Below are 25342 nucleotides of genomic sequence, written 5' to 3' on the forward strand. Positions count from 1 at the left end.
TGTGATAAGGTCCATTCCTACTTGAAAACTAGACCAGACATTTTGAAACTTCATTTCCTCTGCCGACAAATATAAAAGAAATGCATTTGGTTGGTTGGTTGGTTTTTGGGATTAAAGGGACCAGACTGCTACGGTCATCGGTCCCAGAAATGCGTTTGCAACTGCAATCTAATGTTGATTAATTCAAATTATACATAATAAGTACATCGGTCACATGTCTGTTTTTGAATAAATTATAAATAGATGACTGTAGCCGTAATGGCAGAAGGCCGCAGAACCACCGCTCCATACTTACTGCAGTGACTTACTTTATAAGACACCTTCGTTACTGATCTGTCACGTACAAGGCAATGACACCAGCGTCTTTCCTACTCTCAGTTCAGAAACACCCCTTTCGTGAATTCCTGTCATTAACAACTGTATTCGCAGTGCGGATTTTCGATAAACCCACACAGAACATAATCGTGACACGTGTCAACAATGAAGACACTCTTACTCAAGTGGCATATTCTTGTGGTTTTTAGCGTGCTGCATCTTCGTATGATCACAAAAAGTCGTATCACACATTTCCTACAATCAATATTTACGAAATATGTTTTTTTCAGTGACTTAATTGTGTGTATCTAAATATTATTAAAATTGATGTAATATGAAGCTGAAATGTCGGTGGCAGTGGCTACGCTGGCTAGTATGTATCATAACTATTAAGGCTAGCCCTCTGGCTCTTCATTTTGCGTAATAACTTAGAGGATCTGAAGAAAATTCGTTACTACCTTTATACGCCAATTTGGACTAAATGAGAGTCTGTGGAAACCTTACCCAAAGATGAGGAAGGTTTCAAGTATCTCTAAGGAAAGTTTCTTCGTCTGTTGGAAGTGAAGTTGGGTGGAGGCGTGTTTTTAGGACATAACATCCAAAAAATGACGTTCAAATTTGAACCGAAAATGACTGAGTAAGGGGGATGCTTGTATGTCTTTCATGGAGGTTGTTATGATCTCTTCTGCAACAAACAAGACCTACATTTTATTTCGTTGTTCCCAACATGCTAGAAAGTTCAAGATGTGAGGTTGTTTTATGAGCGACGAGATAAAAACTTTTTTGAACAGTTACAGTGCTTTTATCCCTGAAAATTTCGGGTGATGTCCGTCAGCAACAACGTGAGCGCTTTCAACAAGACATCGAAGTAATGGAAGAGATGTTATCAGGGACGCCGAACTATCAGTAAGTGTGTCGGGGAGGCTACTGTTGGGCACTTCACCGCGACGTACAACAGGCAATTGCAGAAAAATGATATATTAAATGTTTTAAGTAAATCAGAGGCAGGAAATGTGAGGAGTCAACCTCTCCATGAAGCACAACGGTTCTTTTGCAGCGTCTGCAGTATATTTAGATGGAATTTTCTGCGACGCCCTCGCTTTTGGTAATGAAACCTGCGACGAAACTCGCTGCGCTTCTTTGGTTGTTCTGTATCTCTTCAATAAATCCTACATGATACCATTCCGTGCCCAGTACATTATTTGGCGTGAACTCTCACCTCCATTGTATTTGACTTAGTCTTACAGTATTTGCTGTCAGCCGGTTGATCAATATTACTGTGCATAGTTTTACATCGTAGTATCTTCTCCCTTTACGTGCCAAGTTCGAAAGACAATACTCCGTGCACTTGCAGAATTCTAATCAGCTACCTACGGGTCTGGTGACATCGCATTACTGGGATTAATTCAGCTCGATACCGCAGAATATGGTAACTACATGATGAGTAGAAAGTGTACGCCACCATCGTTTGTACTATTTCTTGTAAATTATCAGTGAACAAAGCCCTCTTAACTTCCATGACTAGCAGCGTTTGAAGGACAGCCACATTTGGTGAGTTAGTAAGCACCACACGTGAAACGTGTAACGCATTTATGGATATCGGACAGGAGAAATTGAATTAGGAGTAGAAGTAAGAGATTAAAGGCGCGATGCTGGAAGAAAAGGTAAGAAGCTTCGAATCCAACGTAATTGAAGAGGCACTGAAACAATCAATGGAATTAGTCTGCTGTCCTCGTTCGCTGTACAAATAACCGCATGCGGTACGTGAAATGGATTCCACAAATTTCTGTCGAGGCTGTCAGATAGCGTTTCAGGAGAGAGGGAGAGAGAGAGAGAGAGAGAGAGAGAGAGAGAGAGGGAGGGAATCGTGTGTGCTCGATGGACGCATGCACAGGAGCTACCATTGGAGCACAGGTTTAGCACGCTGTTCGGCGACAACCTCCAACACCTGCCAACTATGAAGCTACAGTGTTTTGCGCAGTGGCTAAATGCAACGTGGCGGCCGGGTTAATTCTGACCCGCCAAGTCTTCCCGAAGCTATGGTGGTCACGTCCGCAACATGCGCGATGAATAATAGAAACTTTTGCTTCTCTTTCGTCGACCGAGAATAACAATCCACACAGCACGGACATCATGGTGTATCTTTTATCATATATCCGTATGTTTACAGGTTTATGCTTTCTCGTTATTCAAAAACATGTCCTAGAGACTTTTTGAATGAATGGAGAAAAGAAAAAGACGATTCTGTGTGAGACAAAGACTCATTGCCCTTATTTCCCAGTTATGACCTCATTTCTGTACAGAATTGTATGCATACACATAATATATTAATTTTTGCTTGATAGTCTTAAGCACCATTAGAATATGTCCGCCGGCCGGAGTGGCCGAGCGGTTCTAGGCGCTACAGTCTGGAACCGTGCGACCGCTACGGTCGGAGGTTCGAATCCTGCCTCGGGCAAGGATGTGTGTGATGTCCCTAGGTTAGTTAGGTTTAAGTAATTCTAAATTCTAGGGGACTGATGACCTCAGCAGTTAAGTCCCATAGTGCTCAGAGCCATTTGAACCATTTTTTGAGAATATGTCCATTAACTATGCAAGCTCTAAGTGGTTGTGACGAAAGTTGATGTGTTTATGAGACATAAAAATTCAAATAATGCTTATTACAACCAACATTAATCTAACTGTATTAAAAGTCAAACTAGACGCACGCTTTTCTTTACCGGTAATGACATTAACACGGAGGTATATTTCTTACGCAAATTTCATACTGTACTAATAGTAACATTGTTTGTGTCAGTAAATCGTATCCCTTTCTGTTCTTTTTCTGTGGACGAAGGAGTTCGACAGGAAACCAGTGTGGTTTAAATGCATAGCAACTTTATGCAGTCCTAATACGGCATTTTTTCATCGGTGTGCTACCGCTGTGTACAAATCTTGTGCACCTCAGTCTTCATCCGAATATTAAGTAGATACCGAAAGTAGAATTAACTACGCAGATGCACAGATAGTGGTGGAAAACACATCACCTATTACTGGAAGAAAAAAAGACCGGTCTCTAATTCGATTCCAGTAAACTTCACCTTTGTGAAGGATAGGAATGTCAGGAACGGGGTCAGTTCTATCGCATGAAAAGTTGCTTGGATGAATTTAAGCAGCGAAATTGACACGCAAAGTGTCGAAACGTCAATTTGTTATGCTTCTATGCAAAACGAAGAGTAAAACAGCAGTGAATTGTTCAGTTTGCTCACAGTGCGTCAATAGTTTTGTTTCTCTTGCCCGCAGTTTTATTCACTATCCAAGCTGGAGTAACGCCATGTTTATCGGGCAAAAATATGCCTGAACTGTAGAATTCCAGAAAAGTTAATGCTCAATTCTGCATCATCGAAATTGTCTTAGGTAAACATTACGTGAGGTGTTAAGTTGTTCTAATTCACGACTGCTCGCCCAGTTTAGCTGAGACAGAACAGATATTTGGTGCGTGACAGCATTGAAGTAAAGCTATGGAACATACACCTCAGCGTGAGACTAGCAAAAATTTAGACTGGGAAGCTACGCTTCTATCTGTTCATATAACTTATCACTGCAAATGACGCCTACTCGTTTAATTTAATAAAAGTGCTGTATATTGTAGTCTATTCATTCTCAGGACCGAGTCTACATGACCTCCGCCTACAAACAGGGGTTGGTCAAGAATGTCGAAATATCGCAAGAAATACATGGTTAAACATAAATTGAGATGCTAGCAAGCTAGCAGGTTGCGATGTTATATCTGACCGCCAGCGGCACCTGTGCTCTGTCATCAATACGTCGTGTGTCAGTCGTGGCCAAAATACCGGCCTGTGTAATCGTGAGTGCAGTATGTCGGAGCTAAGCGAATTCGAGCGTGGGCAAATTGTTGGTGTTCGTATGGTGAGTGCTTCCACAACAAAGGAAATTGTGGTGTTTCAAGAGGCACATATGAAAGGTTTATAACGCATACAGGGAAAGCGGGAAAACATCACAATGCGGACGAAAGAGCACGTTGAATGAGCGTGACAAGCAGTCATTGAAGAGAATACGTTACTCTTATCAAATAACTTACATTACGATGGAAGAAACAATCAATTTCGGTAGACACAGAGGGGATGGTTTACTATTATCGTTAAATTCTACTAGCGTGAATGAACTTTCTGTTACATTGACGATGTAAGTAGTAGTTAGCCTTTGTGGCCTTTACTGGGAAAAGTTAGCGTTCGATGAATTCGCTGAGCCCAAATCTATGTTCACGTCACTCACCAAACATTACCTGTGCAATTTACCTTTTTTTTCCTTTCCTTCGAAGCGGATTCCGTGGTGGAACTGGCAGTTTCAAGATAGCGCAAATCAGTTCTTTCCTCTTCGCCTCACATCGACCCTGAGCAGACAATACTGCCATCTCTGGTCTTTCTCCTCGCTTATATCCGCTATCTTCATAGCATCGTCATCTTAATTTTTGGATTTAATACACTCGTGGAAATGGAAAAAAGAACACATTGACACCGGTGTGTCAGACCCACCATACTTGCTCCGGACACTGCGAGAGGGCTGTACAAGCAATGATCACACGCACGGCACAGCGGACACACCAGGAACCGCGGTGTTGGCCGTCGAATGGCGCTAGCTGCGCAGCATTTGTGCACCGCCGCCGTCAGTGTCAGCCAGTTTGCCGTGGCATACGGAGCTCCATCGCAGTCTTTAACACTGGTAGCATGCCGCGACAGCGTGGACGTGAACCGTATGTGCAGTTGACGGACTTTGAGCGAGGGCGTATAGTGGGCATGCGGGAGGCCGGGTGGACGTACCGCCGAATTGCTCAACACGTGGGGCGTGAGGTCTCCACAGTACATCGATGTTGTCGCCAGTGGTCGGCGGAGGTGCACGTGCCCGTCGACCTGGGACCGGACCGCAGCGACGCACGGATGCACGCCAAGACCGTAGGATCCTACGCAGTGCCGTAGGGGACCGCACCGCCACTTCCCAGCAAATTAGGGACACTGTTGCTCCTGGGGTATCGGCGAGGACCATTCGCAACCGTCTCCATGAAGCTGGGCTACGGTCTCGCACACCGTTAGGCCATCTTCCGCTCACGCCCCAACATCGTGCACCCGCCTCCAGTGGTGTCGCGACAGGCGTGAATGGAGGGACGAATGGAGACGTGTCGTCTTCAGCGATGAGATTCGCTTCTGTCTTGGTGCCAATGATGGTCGTATGCGTGTTTGGCGCCGTGCAGGTGAGCGCCACAATCAGGACTGCATACGACCGAGGCACACAGGGCCAACACCCGGCATCATGGTGTGGGGAGCGATCTCCTACACTGGCCGTACACCACTGGTGATCGTCGAGGGGACACTGAATAGTGCATGGTACATCCAAACCGTCATCGAACCCATCGTTCTACCATTCCTAGACCGGCAAGGGAACTTGCTGTTCCAACAGGACAATGCACGTCCGCATGTATCCCGTGCCACCCAACGTGCTCTAGAAGGTGTAAGTCAACTACCCTGGCCAGCAAGATCTCCGGATCTGTCCCCCATTGAGCATGTTTGGGACTGGATGAAGCGTCGTCTCACGCGGTCTGCACGTCCAGCACGAACGCTGGTCCAACTGAGGCGCCAGGTGGAAATGGCATGGCAAGCCGTTCCACAGGACTACATCCAGCATCTCTACGATCGTCTCCATGGGAGAATAGCAGCCTGCATTGCTGCGAAAGATGGATATACACTGTACTAGTGCCGACATTGTGCATGCTCTGTTGCCTGTGTCTATGTGCCTGTGGTTCTGTCAGTGTGATCATGTGATGTATCTGACCCCAGGAATGTGTCAATAAAGTTTCCTCTTCCTGGGACAATGAATTCACGGTGTTCTTATTTCAATTTCCAGGAGTGTATAAATGGTAGGTGACGAATGCCTTTCCTATCACAGTTTTTCTGTTCCATAGTAGGTTTAAAAGCAGGAAGTAACAAGACGTAACAGCTTTGCGCATTGTCGAATATGCGCTTACATCACTTAATAACGCATAGAAGTAAGGACAAATGTTAGCTTCTTATCGAGTGCGTATTAAACTTTGTACATCAATAAATGATTCCCGTCGTTTGTGAGTTTAGGTGAACGCTAAGCTTTTTAATGGTGTTATGCACGTTCGAATGGGCAGCACTCAATCTACTGTGGTGTACGAGTATGTCTCATTTTAACTGTGTTATTTTGGAAGAGAAAATGCATTTCAAAAGTCAGGATTCACCGTGATTGGAAACAGCGGAAATTTGGTACAGAGCAATAAAGTCAATAAATGACATGTGTCTATAACTAATGTGGCTTCATACAGTGAGGATGTGACCCACTTGATATTGCATCGCGTTGAACAAAGATGTGTTGCTGAAACTGGTGAAATTTACTAAGCTGTATTAACATGCTATGAAAACAAGCGACTTGTTAAGACAAGGAATGAAATTTTAAATCAAGATAGTGACTGTTTGTAGATAGAACAGAAGAAATGGAATAGCTTTTCATGGAATACGAAAAAGTGCTGTACAGAAAGTTCTGAGACGTTAGGCAATGTAACTATACTAAAGGTGACCAGAAGATTTCAGGCGTTATTTTGACATCTTAGTACAAGAAATATAGAATTTTTCCCCTTTCTGGAATCAACGAAAAGAGTGTTTGCTGCAAAATTCGCTATGGAGCGCACCAAGAAGGCTAGTGAGAATGTCGCGTCGATCACCCCCACTTATCACCCAGAAAGGAATTAATATAAACTGGTGTACATTTCGAGACTTTAGGAAGCGAGTATCACTTCAAGTGGAAAGACAAAGATTTTGATATTATTCGACAAAGCGAATCGTCGGCCCATCAACAAATGTTGTCACATGACATTGTACAGCCATTGTTCCAGTGGAAAATATTGTGTGTTGTTAAATACCTCGGTCAGAACAAGATAAACTACTGCGAGAAATGCCATCTCGATCCGCGAGAACTTGCAGTTAACATCTTGAAATTTGCAGATGATGAAAAGGAGAGAAAGGAGCGACAGTGCTGACGGGAAAGGTGCAGAATGTGAAAGTGAAATGATGAAGTTGAGAAAGTCGATGGTGTGCTTGAGGGACACGATGCTGGGTGAAGTGGGATCCAGGTATCAGCCCCAAATAAAAACGAAGTACACCCAAATGCCTCATTGCCGATCTGGATAAATGTCCAGTAGCAATTTATGAGACACCTATCGTATTATAAATTAAAATCCCTCCGCCGCGTTTTTCTGATTGTAAGTGAAAGCTAATATCAAACTATGGCAGGGATTTTGGTACGGTTTTCATAGAGAGACAGATTCACAAGTTCACCAGGAAGGTTTGTGTATATCAATTATAAATATTTCGTGCAAACTGACTGACCTATCACGATCATGGTCACTTAAGTAGTGCTCCCGAGAAATTTGCTTTGATCATTGAATTTATTCTAGAAAGTGGAGGTAACTTTCATTTATCTAACGTTGTTCTGCGAGTATTAATTGTAATTGTGCGCAGGAGCCTGCAAACAAAGTTACCGCTACGCCAGACAAGATCTTAGTGCTACCTGTGCGAAAGTGGAGCGATTCACAAGTTAAGATTAATACGCACTTCGCAGCTTTTTATCGAACAGAAGTGGATCGCAATACTAGCAAGTAAACTCGTCAATCGATTTTTCTCTCTCTGAGATTTGTTTTGGCACCTTACAATCATTTACGAACGAGACGACAGTTTCAAAAAGGCATTCCTTATCTTGGATTTATTACGTAAAAATGAAGCTGGAGACTTAAAACGGACAGTTGCATAAGACATACACATACACATTACATTGTGAATAAATGTTAGCAAAGTGACTGTACGAGGCATATTGTAAAAAAAAAAGGCCAGTCAGTGTTTAATTATTGTGCTGTACAGTGCATTTTCTTATAGACGTACATCGTGTAATAGCGCTCTCTGCCCCTCTTCCCTGTTTTTCGGGTATAAACGCGATGGTGCTGCCACCCTGGGGGCAGGCCTTCAGTTCGGTTTGCCAGGTAGTACAAGGACGTTTCCACAAAATCAAGAATTCATAACTAATTTGTGGAAGGTAGACGTATAACATCGAGCAAATTGCAAGAACCTTGACGTCGTGGTTGAGCGGTCGCGGAGTTGGACCGCAAAGCGGAAGATGTGTGTTCAAATCGGCCTGGTTTTCTTTCCCGTTGAAAGTAAATATGTGATGAATAGTGACAGCAGGCGAGATGCCGCACAGACGTCTTATACAAATCAAACCAACAAACAAATGAGTGTGAACTATGTTACAACAAAGGAATTCAAGAGCCAAACTACCAAAACTGAAGGCAAGAGTCATAACATGAGATACTTGTGTAGAACAAATACAGAACAAGTACAGTTGGTACGTCTACTATCTATCAGGTGGGATATGCCGTCATTGGATCAAAATAGACGTTACGCCACGACACAGAAATTTGAATGTAGTGAACAGACACCTCAGTGACCGGACAGACAGTTCATAACTTAATGATTGGAGGAAAAAAAAATGGGGGCACCAGGGATATTTGAATACAGATCTTCCCCTTCGCAGTCTATCACCGTGACCAGATAATCACAACGCCGTGGCTATTCAAATTTGCTCTATATTGAATATCTTGAGCTTTGCACTGTTTCTATTTTGCCTTTTTTCGCAGTTCAGTGCATGTTCTTCCTGTTTCCATGCTTGATCCATGTTCAGTTTTTGACGGCCTCTCCACTGAGCTATCTTACCACTAAATCTGTGTGAGGTTGCGATGGGAAGTTTCCGTTGTCAGTAGTAAATGTTACTTTCCACAATGGATGTCGTATTCAGTATTATTCAGGATTCTACTTACACTTTCGCACTTCCTTAAAATGCACGTTTTTTAATATAAGTCAACAACAATTACAAATTTTTAATAATATTTTTTCAGGGTACGCCATTCCTCCTTGGTCACCCCCTACACATAGATGTATCACGCAATGCGGAGGGTGATTACCTGTACGGGAAATCTAGCAGCACCTATCACATTCGAACGTGCACACTATCCACATGTAAGGAAATGGTCCACTGCATCTGCAAGAGTACACATGAGGCACGGGCAGCCTTTTATGATCCGCAGACCTGATTCACGTTCTTACTTCATCTCGCGGAACACTAGAACAGCGCGCGTAGCGCATGAAGTCAAAACTAATGTCCATGACAATGTCTATGAGGTAATGCACCGATATGAATGGCAGCCTTTTCGCGACACGCTACGGCAACAAATTATGCCTCAAAGCACCTTTTTTTTAGTACATTCATTTTATTTTCACCCCATCTTCAGATGTGTACACTTATTTACGCGTCGTGAACATTTTTTTTCCTTGCGACGTTTTGCAATAAATGCTTTAAAAATTTTCGTTGCAAAATTTTGTAAAACCGTTGGTAAAGAAACAGTGTTGACATCTGAACACAGGATATATAAAAATAAACAACTATAAAAGCTACAGGCTGCAAGTAACTCATTGTAAATTACCTTCAGTTTCAGCAGCTGTAGACGTAAACAGCTGACAAGAATCCATACGTCAATGGATAATATAAAAATGAATGTATGCATTTACAATATGTATGTACCACATATCATCCTAAACCACTGGACCGATTTCAGCCAAATTGGTACACAGATCACTTACTGTCTGGAGAGAATCGCTGTGGGGGTGAGAACCATCCGATCTACCAAAGGGGTGGGGGTGAAAAAGCAATGTAACCTACGACATATGAATTCCCATACTTTATTCATTTACTTGAGAATGAGAGCTCTTAGTGAACTACAACAAACTTTGTAGATAATTTCAAACCTTTACGAAATTTTTTCTTGTTAACAACCCACAAAAAATGAAAAAGAAAGAGTTTATCGCTTACTAGGTTCTCACTGTTCATGCAGTAAAACTGATACCTGAAGCATGGCGTTTTAATTTATTATTTCTTTACTTGCACCTGTATTCACAACACTTTTGTAGGCAGCATTCACGTGTACCAATGAACATACCACGAAAATTATATCAGTTCAGAAGATATGACGTCATAAGCACTGGCATACGTGAAAAACTGCCGCATCATACAAAACGTTTAAATTTATCATTTCGTTGTTACCAACTATATTCATAACACATTTCGCGGAGAGCTGCCCCCGTGTATCACTGGATGTGCCTGCAAAAATATATCACTGTACAGCAAATAGTTCAGGGATACGACGTCATAAACATTGAGCTGCGAGAAAAAAACTACAGAGCAAGCCTCGCTATAGATGCAGGTGAAACATGTGTACAAATACGTGTGAAATATGTTAAATGTATGTGAAGCACAACTGACATGTGCATACGTGGGCAAAGCCATGGGTACAGAGCTAATCCTAGACTGGTGGAAACATATCAGTGAAACTTGGAACATACATTAGTTATCATCTGGAAAAGAATACTGTGCGAGCAAGAACCACAAGCCTCAGAGAGAGAGAGAGAGAGAGAGAGAGAGAGAGAAGGAACAGATGAATGGATGAGGAGGGGGAGAGAGGGTGAAGGAAGGGATGAGCAGAGAGAGATGAGTGAAGGGGGAATGGACAGAAAAGGGGGGGGATGAAGTTTCGCTGGAATAAATACAGTCTCTGACAGTGCTAGGCACTCAGCTAGTTTTCTTTTTAATAATGTTAACACGAGGAAAACATACAGAAGAAAATATGGTAATGAAACAGGCAAACCCAGTCGTGAAAACAATTAGGAGTAACTGTGATTTTTGGCCTCAGGCAGGTCATTCGAGGATTTGAAATTTAGTGTGTTAATTTCCACAAATACTAACAGCAAAAATTTCTTATATATTTCTTCAAAAGTACTTTTAACGACTGATCGCTTGGGCGAGGACTGTTGCTGTTAACACTAAGAAAATTAACATTCACTGGTCTGCGTTATGGGCTGCAGTCTCGAGGCGAGTCGAGGGCCGGCGGAAAAAAAAAACCAAAAAAGTGTCCAAGGTGGAGTACAATGCGGATGCCTCGCTCTCCCAGGAGTTTCTTCCCACGCCGGATTGAAAGCAATCGCGGACGACGCCGGTTTTCGACCCAAGATATACATGAAGACGGTAGTAGTGCTCGAAAATTTATTTACGCTTTGTCTAAACCGTTCCAAGTGTCCGGGAGGTACTTCCATAACACTGTAAATAGCTGTAGACATATATAGACTACTGACGACGTGGAACTGTATGTCAGACGGGTCATAGATTATACGTTATCTTCACCACATGGTGGCACTGGTCGACATTGATTTAACTTCTTTCCCTTGCTCAGAGCTGTTCTCGAGCTCTCGACCGTTTGGCTGACGTCTAGTCGTCTTTGCTAATACGGCTGATCAAGACGGCTAATCAAGATAAAACTGGTCATTCTCAGCTCATCTCGTCTGACTATGCCCACAGCTTCCTCCGACCTCAATTTTCGAGAATGGAATGTGATTACTACTCTCTCCGTTCTAGTATTTGCTTCACCACACTGATTACGAACTTTATCAAGAGAATAAAAAATAAGTAAACTTTTAATACGCTCGCGTTAATGAGCGAGTTTAGGTCTCAGTTCCAGTAGTCAGCGGTGTTGCCGAAAGCCGAACGTATTTCCTACAAAGTGAGTTGCGTCAGCCATTGAACTCATTTGGTCGCGAAATATATACACGAGATCTGTTAATATTAACTAGTTCCGAAACCGTTGATATCCACACCTGACACGCTCCACATCATTACGAAGTGTCGTATTCATGATCTATGGAACAAGTACTAATCTAATCTGATCTAATCAATAAGCAAAAGTAAGGAAGGGGTCAGAGATAATTTAACAAAGTAGTATTAACATGTTTAAAGATTTTTGCATGTTTCCGGGACTCTCGAATAATGTTTGAATGATCATAGTTCCATTAAAAACCTATAATAGGTTTTATACATGGGCAAATGTTAGACACATTGGCCATATGCAAAGTACTAACGTCTTTTGTGTGCACACATACGAACAGGGAATATCCCTTTTACGTCCTGAACATTTCAAAATATTTAAACGAGGTTTGCAACATCACTTACAATTTATGTAGAGTGGGTTGCATAACACGTAACATTATTTAACTAACTGTTCAGTATAGCGAAATAGGTTCGACTTCTGATATTACGGAAAGGGGGCACATAATGTTGTTATATGATTTCTATTCTTAACTTATCGACCGCGTTACTGAAGGTTCCATAAATTGAACTCTACTTTTTTATGGTATTAGGAAGATCATCGTGACAGATTATTGTGAAATAACGATGGTTAATATTGTCGTTGAAATGTTTCGCAAACGTATCCAAGAAACGAGTGGGATGGCGGCCTGTATGCCTCACTCCAGTGTAATTAGCGCCAAGCGAGGCACTCAGACGTCATTATATGCAGCGGACACTAAAACACGAGGACATACACCTAGCCGGCCGCGGTGGTCTAGCGGTTCAGGCGCTCAGTCCGGAACCGCGCGACTGCTACGGTCGCAGGTTCGAATCCTGCCTCGGGCATGGATGTGTGTGATGTCCTTAGGTTAGTTAGGTTTAAGTAGTTCTAAGTTCTAGGGGACTGATGACCACAGATGTTAAGTCCCATAGTGCTCAGAGCCATTTGAACTATTTGAACATACACCTATTTGAAATGTGTTTCCCTAATTTCCCTCGGATACGCTAAATGTTAACGCACAGTTTTAATCGACCCTGCATGTTGACCTATAAAGTACGACAAGTAGATTTAACTTTGTCCTCAGAAGTCCCAGACCATGTTCTTGTTGCCTGCAAGAGCCTGTCACGAAAACCCCACTTGGCTGTGTTTATACCGCAAAGTAGATTCCAGCCACCTCGCCTCTCGTTTGTAGCACGTCTCAGATAAATTTTTGGGAAAATGTTTAGTGCCAAAACTTAAAAGCGTTGTAGAACTATATTCACCTTTTCAAGAGCTTTCGAAAACCGTTAAATCAGCTATATTAACGAATTAAAAATTGCGCACTTGCTCCAATATCTCAGTTGATTCGCTAATTAATGGTAATACCCGTACAACAACATTACCTTATCCTGTGCTTCCTGTAATTTGCCGAAAACCTTATTTCGATATCTTGAACCGTTCAGAAAATAGAAGGGGTCAAACGTTTCACTGTATATTCAGCTTGTCCAATTTGTTCTGGCCATCATAAATAACACTGTCCAGAAGCACAATACGGGAACATCAACCAGCACGATCGCCTTTCTCGTAATTTTGTTCATCACGAAGATATGGACAGCAGTAAGTAGCATCCTATAGCACTATTTATTTCGTAATCCACTTACTCTCGAAGTCCTGTTCAGAAAGTGATCACAGTGTACCACTCGCGTAACACATAATTGGAGGATACTCAGGGTAACTTAACTCTTCCACCTGCTGAAGGCGACAGTAAAAAATAAAAATTCGCACTGGTCATTCAGTAAACCTTCTTCGGTTGAATCTTCATTGAACACTACGTACAACAACGAACTGATGCAGTTTTCAATCCAGGACTGTTTTACTAAACAGAACGTATCGATTAAAAGTACTCTAGTACTGTACGATATGTACCTGTATTGTCAATAAAAATCATTAATGCAATTACTGTTTTGCTATCTTATATTCTCCATAAATGAGTTGCACTTCCACCGCCTCCTTGTTGGTGCACGTTGTACTATCACAAATCTTCAACTGATGGCTGTTGACTGAATGAGTGGTGTGCATTTTCCCTGTGTTTCCATTTGTTTACTGTCACGTAGTGGACGAGTTACGTCATTCCGGCTCCCTGCACAGCGTCATAGTACAGGAGAATGAAAAGTTAGTTTCGTGTTACGTTTTTAATAACGTAATTTTTACATGAGGGACACACTATGATAAGTTTTTGAGCAGGTGTTGAGGAAACTAAATTACGAGATAAATAATTAGGATGCTATTTGAGAAAGACGTACTGTTGTTCATAGCGTCGTTAACGACCAAAGTTACAACAACGACAACCGTGCTGGTTGACGTTCACCTAGTAGCTACACGTCTGCTTGATATGGTTTTTATTTCGCTTCTGGATGAAAAATTAACTATGTATACAAGTCGAAATAATGCTCCTGATATAGTATAGCACCAAACACTAAACTCTGCACTATTGTCACAGTCTACGAAGTCTCAATAGCAGATTCCCTCCAGAAACACGTCAATAACAGCGAACTGTCGCGGAAGCCTTTGCCACCAACCCTCAAACACACATCCCGATTGTCCTCGGCCACCTGCTGAAACGACGGAGGACAGATACTGGCGTACCGAGAAGAAGAAGAAAGCTGGCAATGTCTGCTGGTACCTGAGCGCGGTCAGACGATCGGGGGCGGGCGTCGGCACACCAACTAAAGTAACCGGTCAGGCACGGCAGAGCGCGCGTCTCATGGCTACGTCTCGGCGCCGCGGACAACACTGGCCTAGGCGGCAGCGTCCACCCCGCCGCGGGCACAATCGCGCTCTCCACCACCGGGGCACGCTGCCAGGGGCCCAAGGACGTCCCGCCGCCGAACTCACCTATATCTGGCCGGCCGCCTCGCCGTGTCCGTGACTCACTCGTCACTTGTCTCCGCACTACCAGCAGTTCGATTACCGGCCGGAATCATCCTGTTGTAGGTCTTTCACTGTTTCCATAAACTGAGACGAACATCCTTTTTCCAGGCGCAGTGAAGCATCTACATCTACATGATTTCTCTGCAATTCACATTTAAGTGCTTGGCAGAGGGTTAATCGAACCACAATCATACTATCTCTCTACCATTCCACTCCCGAACAGCGCGCGGGAAAAACGAACACCTACACCTTTCTGTTCGAGCTCTGATTTCTCTTATTTTATTTTGATGATCATTCTTACCTATGTAGTTGGGCTCAACATAATATTTTCGCATTCGGAAGAGAAAGTTGGTGACTGAAATTTCGTAAATAGATTTCGCCGCAACGAAAAACGTCTTTGCTTTAATGACTTCCATCCCAACTCGCGTATCATATCTGCCACACTCTCTCCCTTATTACGTGATAATACAAAACGAGCTGCCCTTTTTTGCACCATTTCGATGTCCTCCGTCAATCCCACCTGGTAAGGATCCCACACCGCGCAGCAATATTCTAACAGAGGACGAACGAGTGTAGTGTAAGCTGTCTCTTTAGTGGACTTGTTGCATCTTCTAAGTGTCCTGCCAATGAAACGAAACCTTTGGCAAGCCTTCCCCACAATAATATCTATGTGGTCTTTCCAACTGAAGTTGCTCGTAATGTTAACACCCAGGTACTTAGTTGAATTGACAGCCTTGAGAATTGTACTATTTATCGAGTAATCGAAATCCAACGGATTTCTTTTGGAACGCGTGTGGATCACCTCACACTTTTCGTTATTTAGCGTCAAATGCCACCTGCCACACCATACAGCAATCTTTTCTAAATCGCTTTGTAACTGATACTGGTCTCCGGATGACCTTACTAGACGGTAAATTACAGTATCATCTGCGAACAACCTAAGAGAACTGCTCAGATTGCCACCCACGTCATTTATATAGATCAGGAACAGCAAAGGTCCCAGGACGCTTCCCTGGGGAACACCTGATATCACTTCAGTTGTATTCGATGATTTGCCGTCTATTACTACGAACTGCGACCTTCCTGACAGGAAATCACGAATCCAGTCGCACAACTGAGACGATACCCCATAGGCCCGTAGCTTGATTAGAAGTCTCTTGTGAGGAACGGTGTCAAAAGCCTTCCGGGAATCTAGAAATACGGGATCAACTTGACATCCCCTGTCGATAGCGGCCATTACTTCGTGCGAATAAAGAGCTAGCTGCGTTGCACAAGAACGATGTTTTCTGAAACCATGCTGATTACGTATAAATAGATCGTTCCCTTCGAGGTGATTCATAATGTTTGAATACAGTATCTGCTCCAAAACCCTACTGCAAACCGACGTAAGTGATATAAGTCTGTAGTTCGATGGATTACTCCTACTACCCTTCTTAAACACTGGTGCGACCTGCGCAATTTTCCAATCTGCAGGTACAGATCTATCGGTGAGCGAGCGGTTGTATATGATTGCTAAGTAGGGAGCCATTGTATCAGCGTAATCTGAAAGGAACCTAATCGGTATACAATCTGGACCTGAAGACTTGCCCGTATCAAGCGATTTGAGTTGCCTCGCAACTCCTAAGGTTACTTCTAAGAAACTCGTGCTAGCAGCTGTTCGTGTTTCAAATTCTGGAATATTCCATTCGTCATCCCTGGTGAAGGAATTTCGGAAAACTGCGTTCAACAAATCCGCTTCAGCGGCACAGTCGTCTGTAACAGTACCATCGGCACTGCGCAGCGAAGGTATTGACTGCGTCTTGCCGCTTGTGTACTTTACATACGACCATAATTTCTTCGTATTTTCTACCAAATTTCAAGACAATGTTTCGTTGTGGAACCTATTAAAGGCATCTCGCATTGAAGTCCGTGCCAAATTTAGCGCGTCTGTAAAATTTAGCCAATCTTCGGGATTTCGCGTTCTTCTGAACTTCGCATGCTTTTTCCGTTGCCTCTGTAACAGCGTTCGGACCTGTTTTGTGTACCATGGGGGATTAGTTCCATCTCTTACCAATTTATGAGGTATGACTCTCTCAATTGCTGTTGCTACTATATCTTTGAATTTGAGCCACATCTCGTCTACATTTGCATAATCAGTTCGGAAGGAATGGAGATTGTCTCTTAGGAAGGCTTCTAGTGACACTTTATCCGCTTTTTTAAATAAAATTATTTTGCGTTTGTTTCTGGTGGATTTGGAACAAACGGTATTGAGCCTAGCTACAACGACCTTGTGATCACTAATCCCTGTATATGTCATGATGCTCTCTATTAGCTCTGGATTGTTTGTGGCTAAGAGGTCAAGTGTGTTTTCGCAACCATTTATAATTCGCGTGGGTTCGTGGACCAACTGCTCGAAATAATTTTCGGAGAAAGCATTTAGGATAATCTCGGATGATGTTTTGTGCCTACCACCGGTTTTGAACAAGTATTTTTGCCAACATATCGAGGGCAACTAGATGTGACGTGGGCTCAACAAGTCGTTTAGAGGTCCTCTGCACAAATATCGAGCCATGCTGCCTCTACAGCCGTCAGGTTCGCGTTCACCTTGACCTCAGCTCGCTGCCAAAGGAGGTTACCCCAACTTCGGTATAGCGCTGGCGGTTTGTCGAACTTCGTTCGAAGTTCATTAATACGATCTTCATTTATGCAGATGGCTCTAAGACCAATGACGTTGTCGGGTGTTCTTTTATTGTCGGAGCACACAGTTTCAAATACCGGCTCCATGGCCATTGTTCGGTCTTCACAGCTGAGCTATTTGCCCTCTATCAGGCTGTTCTTTACGTCCGCCGCCACCGACATTCTGCTTATGTCATGTGCTCTGATTCCCTGAGCGCCATCCAGAGCCTCAGTGATCCGTATCCGGTTCACCCTTTCGTGCACCGGATCCAACGCTCTCTTCAGCAGCTGGCGGACGACGGTTCTCCGATTACCTTTATGTGGGTTTCTGGTCATGTCGGTATCCCTGGGAACCAAGCTGCCGATGCCGCGGCCAAGGCTGCGGTCCTCCAGCCTCGGACAGCTTCTTGTTGTGTGCCTTCATCTGATTTTAGCAGGGTCATTTTATCGCTGTGGCATTCCGATTGGTCTACACTTACTGAAAACAAGCTTTGGGCCTTGAAACCTCTCCCCACGGCTTGGACGACCTCTTCACGCCCTTCTCGGCGGGAGGAGGTCGTTTTGGCCCGGTTACGGATTGGACACTGCCGGTTTAGCCACCGCCATCTGCCGACGCCTGCGCCGGCACCGTTCTGCCCATGTGGGCAATTGCTGACGGTACGCCACATTTTAACGTCCTGTCCGAATTTTAATACACTGCGCATTGATCTTGGCCTACCATGTACTCTGGATGAAATTTTAGCGGATGACCCAGGAGGAGCTGCTCGCGTTTTTCGTTTTATCCACTTGACAAACTTGTCTAAGGACATTTGATTATGTTGTTTTCTTTTAATCCCTTGCCTGTTAATGTGCCTTTTATAGTGTTGTCCTTTTTAGTTGCTGTTTTAACATTGTGCCTCGCAGTGCATTCATAATTTAGTCTGGGCGCTAATGACCACTGTAGTTGTGCGCCCTAAAACCACAAAAAAAAAAAAAAAAAAAGAAATATCTACAGCCGTCCTAATTCCGGAAGCGTTGTCTGTGCAGGATTTTGTGCACGAACTGATGTCTCAATTATGTCTCGTAATTGTTCGATGGGATACATGTCCTGCGATCTGGGTGGCTAAATCATTCCCTCGAATTGTCCAGAACGTTTTTTAAACCAATCGCGAACCCAGTGACATGGTGCATCGTCATACATAAATATTTCATCGTTGTTTGGGAACATGAAGTCCATGAATGCCTGCAGGTCACCAGGTAGCTGAACATAAAATTTCCAGTCAATGATCGATTCAGTTGGACTAGAGGACCCAGTCCATTCCTTATAGACGCAGCCCGCACCATTATGGAACCGCTACCAGATTGCATAGTGCCCTGTTGACAACTTGGGTCTATGACTTCATGGGGTCTGCACCACACTCGATCCCTGCCATCTGCTTTTACCAACTGAAACTGGGACTCATCTGATAAGGTCACGATTTCACAGTCGTCTAGGGCCCAACCGATATAGTCACGCGCCCAGGAGAGGCGCTGCACACGATGTAGTGTTGCTATCAAAGGCAGCCGCGTCGGTCGTCTGCTGCCACGGCTCATTAAAGCCAAATTTTACTGCACTGTCCTAACGGATAAGTTTGTCTCGTGTCCCACATTGATTTGCATGGTTATTTTAAGCAGTGTTGCTTGTCTGTTAGCACTGGCAACGCTACACAAACGCAGCTGCCCTCTGTCGTTAAGTGAAGGCTGCCAGCCACTGCGTTGTCGTGGTGAAAGATAATACCTGAAATTTAGTATTCTAGGCACGCTCTTGACACGGTGGCTCTCGGAATACTGAATTCCTTAATGATTTCCGAAATGGAATATGCCATACGTTTAGCTCCAACTACCATTCCGCGTTGAAAGTATGTTAATTCTTGTCGTGCGGCCACACGTCGAAAACCTTTTCACATGAATCACCTGAGTACAAATGACAGCTCTGCCAATGCCCTGCGCTTTTATGTCTGATGTACGCTATACAGCCGCCGCATGTATAAGCGCGTATCACTATCCCATGACTTTACTGCCACCTTAGCGTGCTTACCTATAAAACGTAGAGGGCGTGTTTTCGAAGAAGTGCCCCGCAACACAGACGTATTACTCCATCTCAGCACCTCGCGAAATGGTCACGAAGAGGAAATCAGACAAACGCGAGTATAAACGGACGTAAATCGAAACAAGTCTCCTGGAGTAGGCGAAATTCCTTGAGATTCTTCGGTGAGTCATCTACTATATAACTATTCCATGTGTTGTGCAAAATATGTGAGACAGGCGAAATATCCTCAGACTTCAAGGAGAATGTAATTCATCCCAGTTCCAAAAGTCATGGGAACCATAATTTTGCAAGTCATGATTGCCCGCTCGGTTAGCCGTGCGGTATAACGCAGTGCTTTCCGGACGGGAAGGTGTGCCGGTCCCTGGCACGAATCCGCCCGGCGGATTAGTGTCGAGGTCCGGTGTGCCATCTGCTTCGGCGAAAGCGGGCTGGTTCCCCTTATTCCGCCTCAGTTACACCATGTCGGCGATTGCTGCACAAACACTTTCTCCACGTGCGCGTACACCATCATTACTCTTCCACGCAAGCGTTGGGCTTACACTCGTCTGGTGTGAGACGTTCCCGGGGGTCCACTGGAGGCCGAACCGCACAATAACCCTGTGTTCTGAGGGCTACGGCGCTTAATTAAGTGTTTAAGGTACGGCCTAAGACTTAAGCGTTCACCTTGAGTGAGGTTGTGGAAAGCATTTTACGAATTTTTGCTAACCCGTGTCGGGGCCCCTTTAGCCCGGGCGGGCCCCGTATCATTGGCGTTTTGGCAGAGTGAGGTGACAATACTGGTTGCCGGATCGTCTTCCTAACACCATTTTTTCCCCCGGGCTTGGAATTTGTGTACCTCATCTGTCTGCGATCTGGAGTAAAGGTGCAAGTATGTGTCGTTTCCGAAATGTTTGCGTCAGCTGTGATTGTTGTAAATGGGGTTGGTTTGTTTGGGGGAGGAAACCAAATAGCGAGGTCATCGGCCTCATCGGATTAGGGAAGCACGGGTATCTTGCAAAGGGCATGAAAATGTGTGATGTCCTTAGGTTAGTTAGGTTTAAGTAGTTCTAAGTCTAGAGGGCTGATGACCTCAGATATTAAGTCCCATAGTGCTTAGAGCCATTTGAACCATTTGTGAAGGACGGGAAAGTCGACCCTGCCCTTTCAATGGAACCAACCCGGAATTTGCCTGGAGAGATTTAGGGAAATCACGGAAAACCTAAATCAGGATGGTCGGAAGCGGGGTTGAACCGTCGTCCTCCCGAATGCGAGTCCAGTGTGCTAGCCACTGCGCCACCTCGCTCGGTGTTGTAAATGCAGTTATATGCTTCTCGTAAGGGGTATGGGAAAACTAGGTTTATGTGAATAACTTGTGTGAAAACAAATAAACAATCGAAGTGCTTGATACAATTGCGGTGTTTACACCGCAATAGTCGATTCCGGACACCTTGTCTTTCACTTTTACCGCATTTCTCGGATATTTTTTCGAAAAGATTTAGAACCAACATTAACAGATGCTACGTCACTGTGTTTGTTGTCAAGAGCTTTCCAATGCTTTAAAATATACATCGCTCCACTTAAAAGAAAACATATGTACTTGCTTGAAAAACTCGTCGATACTACAATTAAACATGGAACAGAATTACGTGCTCCTCATGTCCCCCCCCCCCTCCACCCCCGGCGCCCGCCTCCACTTCCGCCTCCGTAGCTGTGTCAGCGCCGGTGACTCCCATGCAGTGGACCTGGGTTCGATTTTTGGTACTGCCAGCGATTTTCCCTTGGTGAGAGGACTGATATGGTGTGTACCCAGGCTCATGAGGCCAACTGGGGAGCTGTTCGACCGATTAGTATTGGTTTTTGCAAACAAACATCACCAGACAGCCTATGCCTCCAGAAGTTATTTTATTTACACGACCAGCTTCGACATCTCATTAATGCCATCTTCAGGTCCCTGTGCACGCTGTGTATAATCAGATTCATCGACGCATGTATAACCACAGCCACCACAGCCATCAATACCTACATTCCATGAATTTTTTGTGGAGTGTGTACAATTGCAGTTGTTGTCAAGTCGTCGAAGTACAACGGAATCCATGTATTGATCGCTCCGGTTATACTTGCATCGATGTAGCTGATTCTCAATAGATGGAGTGCTCAGGGGCCTGAAGACGGCATCAATGAGGTGCTGAAAGTGGCTGTGGAAATAAAATAACTTCTGAAAACATAAGTCTGATGGTGATTTTTCTTTAGTAAATATCTGATCGTCGCTGCCCCGTATCCACAATGGATCAACAGAGATTAGAACTGGTTCCAAAGTCATGGAACCCGACAACGACGGGGAAAGAGGTGTGCTGACTAGATGCCCCTCCATACCACATCAAGAACGCTATTGGCAGAGGATACACAGCGGTAGGTCGGATCCTATTGACCCATCTAGAGCCAGAAAGCAGAATTTTCCCTTTACCCCCACCCTTTTCCCCGCGCCTCCGGCCACTTTCATTTGCAGAAAAATTTGTTTAGATACCTCGAACCATAGGTAATACTGGTTAAGTTGCCAAGTCATTATGGTTTGAATTTGCTCCTAATGTTTTGTTAAAAACGGTGCTTATGTGATAGAAGCACAACATCGAAGTTAAAACAGGACTTCCTACAGTAATTCGACATTATTTAACCTTTCATTTAAATCGTCCAGTGGTGTAATGTGGAGTCTAGTAACTTGATGAGGACAGGGAAAGTTATAACGTCCAGAAATTACTCCTGCGACGCCTCTCTTTTGAGTCGAACGGAGGCAGTTTCTCTGAACAGTGATATATTTCGGTGTGCGCCACTCGCCGCCAGCAGATAATTTTGTCCCAAGTTGCGACACGATTAAGATGTCGTCATCTACGCCATTGATAGCTGCTTATGACAAGACGTCACCTAAACTGACTTCCTTGGCGTCTCAGATCTGCTGACAAAATGAACGCAGCAGCGACAGGAAAAAAAAGGAACGCTGTGACAAATGCATATCACCAGTGACATCTGGAAAAAACACTGTCACGTATATACGGAAAAACGTCATTATGTCTGATCGCGTCTTATATCACTACTTTATTAGGTCGCTGAAATCAACAGATCACTTATCAGTAAAAATTTACATTCGTTGACGCGTTTTAGGCGTAGCTCATGATTAGAACATCTGCCAGAATGAGACAAAATTTTCATGGAAGCACAAACATTACACATACATGGCAATAACGGTAGAAACACAAACATTTACATTTGAACCTACGTAGCATATAAAACGCCCTCATACATAGTACTGTGTCACACAACAGTGTGAAATGTATTCGCAATTGCGAATACGGACAACCATCAGCTGTATAATGGAATGACAACAGTGAAGAGTTGTTCCTGTCTCTATGTATCTCCTCCATGTCCGAACAACATCGCTTTGGTTCACTCCGAGATGCCTGGACACTTCCCTTGTTGAGAGCCTTTCCTGCCACAAAGTGACAATGCAGACGCGATCGAACCGCGGTGTTTTTTGTCTAGGTATGGTTGAACTAAAGACAACATAAGCCGTGTACCTCCTTCCTGGTGGAATAACTGGAAATGATCGGCTGTGGACCCCTACGTCTAATAGGCGCTGCTCATGCATGGTTGTTTACATCTTTGGGCGGGTTTAGTGACATCTCTGAATAGTCAAAGGGACTGTGTCTGTGGTACAATATCCAGAGTTAACGTCTATCCTCAGGAGTTCTGGGAACCGGGGTGATGCAAAACTTATTTGAAGTTTGTACATTTAATTATTTTTGCAATAATCACTGAGGTTCTTTACATCTAAATTATGAAAATACAGTGAAGACTTGATCAGACCGTGAAGCCATTAGTTGTCCCACCAGCTTGTTCAGTGAAGTTAAGAAGCCTGTATTTTACGATCTACCCAGATCAAAATGCCTTACTAGAGGGAACATCTTGCCATTTTTCTGGTTGAAGGCACCTACTGCAGCAGAGAAGAAGCTGCTTGATTTAGTTGGATCTTTCAAGACATCAGTGAAGTCCTGAGTTCTTTTTGGAGCCGAAACCTTTTCCACAACTGTTTCTGCCTTACTTCGAGCACATGTCATCTTCTTAGGCAATTTAGAATGATAAAAAACAATCTTAGATAATTTATTTCGACAATCCATACTTCTGCAGCTGATATTTTGTTTGAATGTATGAAAAACTATTGCTAGCTCACCTGCAACATTTTCATGTCGTTATTGCCATTACCAAAATGTGTTGCTGTTGTGGTCTTCAGTCCAGAGACTGGTTTGATGCAGCTCTCCATGCTACTCTATCCTGTGCAAGCTTCTTCATCTCCCAGAACCTACTGCAACCTACATCCTTCAGCGTCTGGTTAGGATATTCATCTCTTGGTCTCCCTCTACGATTTCTACTCTCCACGCTGCCCTCCAGTACTAAATTGGTATCCCTTGATGCCTCAGAACATGTCCTACCAACCGATCCCTTCTTCTAGTCAAGGTGTGCCACAAATTTCTCTTCTCCCTAATTCTGTTCAATACGTCCTCATTAGTTATTTGATCTACCCATCTAATCTTAAGCATTCTTCTGTAGCGCCACATTTAGAAAGCTTCTATACTCTTCTTGTCTAAATTATTTATCGTCCACGTTTTACTTCCATACATGGCTATACTCCATACAAATACTTTGAGAAACGTCTTCCTGACACTTAAATCTATACTCGATGTTAACAAATTTCTCTTCTTCAGAAACGCTTTCCTTGCCATTGCCAGTCTACATTTTATATCCTCTCTACTTCAACCATTATCAGTTATTTTGCTCCTCAAATAGCAAAACTCATTTACTACTTAAGAGTCTCATTTCCTAATCTAATTCCCTCAGCATCACCCGGGTTAATTCGACTACATTCCATTATCCTCGTTTTGCTTTTGTTGATGTTCATCTTATATCCTAGTTTCAAGACACTGTCCATTCTGTTCAGCTGCTCTTCCAGGTCCTTTGCTGTGTCTGACAGAATTACAACGTCATCGGCGAACCTCAAAGTTTTTATTTCTTTTCTCCATGGATTTTAATTCCTACCCCGAATTTTTCTTTTGTTTCCTTTACTGCTGGCTCAATATACAGATTTAATAACATCGGGGATAGTCTGCAACCCTGTCTCACTCCCTTCTCAACCACTGCTTCCCTTTCATGCCCCTCGACTTTTATAACTGCCATCTGGTTTCTGTGTAAATAGCCTTTCGCTCCCTGTATTTTACCCCTGCCACCTTCAGAATTTGAAAGAGAGTATTCCAGTCAACATTGTCAAAAGCTTTCTCTAAGTCTACAAATGCTAGAAACGTAGGTCTACCTTTCCTTAATCTACTTTCGAAGATAAGTCGTAGCGTCAGTATTGCGTCACGTGTTCCAACATTTCTACGGAATCCAAACTGATCTTCCCCGAGGTCGGCTTCTACCAATTTTTCCATTCGTGTGTAAAGAGTTCGTGTTATTATTTTGCAGCCGTGACTTATTAAACTTATAGCTCGGTAATTTTCAAATCTGTCAACACCTGCTTTCTTTGGGATTGGAATTATTGTACTCTTCTTGAAGTCTGAGGGTATTTCGCCTGTCTCATACATTTTGCTCACCAGATGATAGAGTTTTGTGAGGGTTGGCTCTCCCAAGCCTATCAG

At 43.7% G+C, this 25342-nt stretch overlaps 1 protein-coding gene across 2 annotated transcripts in view; it reads right to left on the reverse strand.

Moving 5' to 3' along the window:
- The window catches only part of LOC126457055 (long-chain-fatty-acid--CoA ligase 1), a 632391-nt gene that overhangs the window by 160902 nt on the left and 446147 nt on the right, over positions 1–25342 (reverse strand). Inside the window, exon 1 of one of the 2 annotated variants that reach the window (XM_050093046.1) lies at positions 14712–14850. The exons of the other annotated variant lie outside the window; for it this stretch is intronic. The gene's annotated coding sequence lies outside the window, so the exon portion shown is untranslated. Of the gene's footprint in view, positions 1–14711; positions 14851–25342 lie in introns of those variants that run through there. 2 annotated transcript variants of the gene reach the window in all.

This window comes from Schistocerca serialis, chromosome 2 (assembly GCF_023864345.2).
Source record: "Schistocerca serialis cubense isolate TAMUIC-IGC-003099 chromosome 2, iqSchSeri2.2, whole genome shotgun sequence".
In the NCBI taxonomy this organism is placed as follows: Eukaryota; Metazoa; Arthropoda; class Insecta; order Orthoptera; family Acrididae; genus Schistocerca; species Schistocerca serialis.